At 42.5% G+C, this 2191-nt stretch overlaps 1 pseudogene; it reads left to right on the top strand.

Moving 5' to 3' along the window:
- Positions 1-514: 514 nt before the first annotated feature.
- Positions 515-1123, top strand: LOC116864491 (annotated as a pseudogene).
- The last annotated feature ends 1068 nt before the right edge of the window (positions 1124-2191 follow it).

Consider the following 2191-nt stretch of genomic DNA (forward strand, 5'->3'; position numbering starts at 1 on the left):
AGAATGCTTTATTGGAGGATGGTGGTCTGGCTGTGGGATCACCAGAGCATCTGTTTTAGCCCACAGGGTAGCAAGCCTGTGGTCAGTACTTTGATGTTGGCACACACAGGTTATGCCTGAAGCTCTCACACATTTCTGATGCTTCTGGGGATGCCCCATCTCTAGCTGATTTAATCCCATCATCTGATTTTTTTTCTCTCTCTCTCTGAGATGAGCTCATGTGCAGGTGACACCACTTAAACATGATTGTTTCATCTCCTAGTTTTTAAACTGTTTTTTAATTTTTATTTTTTGGTTTTGGTCCCAATGTTATTTGATTTCCCAACCACTTTCTGGACTTTTTTAGCCAAATAGGCATGGAGTACCATACCCATTTTATAGATGGTAAGAATGAAACAGATCAAGTGGCTTGCCACCTTGCATTATAAATCAGGCCAGTTTCCTCTTCCTGACTGTGTCAGGGCAGCGTGTGGTGCACACTGACTGATTGTGATGCCCCATCTGTGTCCTCAGGATGACCCAATGGGTGACAGCTGCACCTGCAGTCATGGAGACCTCTGACATCAAACTCTTTGGGAAGTGGATCTTCAATTAGGTACAGATCAATGACATTTCCTTTCAGGATTACATAGCCCTGAAAGAGAAGGATGCCAAGTACCTGCCACCCAGTGCATGGTGCTAGGCGGCCAAACGCTTCAACAAGGTGCATCGCCCTGCTGTGGAACACCTCACCAATGCAATGGTCATACACTGCCTTAAAAACGGCAAGCAGCTCATGACCATGCCACTGCCTAGCATGCCTTTGAGATCATCCATCTGCTCACTGGTGAGAACACCCTGTAGGTCCTGGTCCATGCCATTATTAACAGTAGTTCTGGGAGAACTCAATCTGGATTGGGCAATCCCGAACAGGGAGGGGTCAGGGCATTCACGTGTCCTCACTATGCCATGTGAATTAGGATGTTTGGCTGCTGTGCACAGGTGCCTGTGGGGTCAACTTCCAGAATATCAAGACCACTGCTGAGCATCTAGCACATGAGCTTATCAGGCAACCAAAGGCTCTTCCAATTCCTATGATACCAAGAAGGATGAGCTGGGAAGTGTAGCCAAGTTTAAGCTTTGATTGCCTCGACTGTGGCCCAATAAACCTGTCTGCCTTTGGGGGCAGCCTTAGATAGATAGATAGAGAGAGAGAGAGAGATCTGTATCTCTCTCTCTCTCTCTATCTACAGAAATCTATATAGATACAGATATCTGTATAGATATCTCTATCTATCTATATCTATCTGTAGATATCTGTCTATCTATCTAAGTATATTCAATATATATTATATATAATGCCACTTTGAGCATTTCCAGCTTCACCCCAGTACCCCAATCTGGGTACAAGTATCAACTTGTTTGCTTCTGTTCTGAGAGAAATCTCTAGAATAATTCTCAATTTTTCCAGTGAAAGACAAGTGGATCCTTATCCTATGGGAGGGGTTTGACAAGATAGCCCCTCCAAATTCCCCTAGATATGCCCAGCTGGCACTGAAGCAGGGGGCAGTAAATTTGCAAACGAATGAAGGACTCTCCTGAGAGGAGATTCTGAACTGTTTCTCTTCTAGGACTTGAAAGTGTGTCTGATGAATTAGGATGGTGGCAAGAAGGCCACTAGGCATAAAGAATATCAAAGACCACAAAAGGGAAAGTCATCCTGGAAGAAGAAAGGGTGGGCCAAGTAAGCCAGAAAGACTAAAAACTAAACTAGCAAAATCCAATAGAGATAGAATGGAAGTCATAAACATAATTTTAATTTTCTTGTTACCACATTTAGAAAAGTAAAAGGAGACATACACAATTTTCATAAAATTTATTTAACCTAATGGATCCAAAATATTACCATCTTAAGATATAATTAATATAAAAACAATGAGATGCCTCATATTCTTTTTTTATGTATTAAATCTTGAAATCAAGGGTGTATTTTCCACTTACAGTGCACCTCAATTATGACAAGCCACATTTGAAGTGTTCTTGCATTTAAGCCACCATTTTTCATCTTGGATGGTGTAGGCCTGGATGTTCATGGCAGAATGACAGATGTCCTTTTCGCATGACTCTCACAAGGTGGCTTTGCTTTAGAGTCAGGGCAGGAGTGTCAGCCAGAGTACTAACCATAAAGTACTGGGGGCTATAGCCTCAGAGA

The sequence above is a fragment of the Lontra canadensis genome, unplaced genomic scaffold (assembly GCF_010015895.1).
Source record: "Lontra canadensis isolate GAN:19392208 unplaced genomic scaffold, GSC_riverotter_1.0 scaffold1, whole genome shotgun sequence".
In the NCBI taxonomy this organism is placed as follows: Eukaryota; Metazoa; Chordata; class Mammalia; order Carnivora; family Mustelidae; genus Lontra; species Lontra canadensis.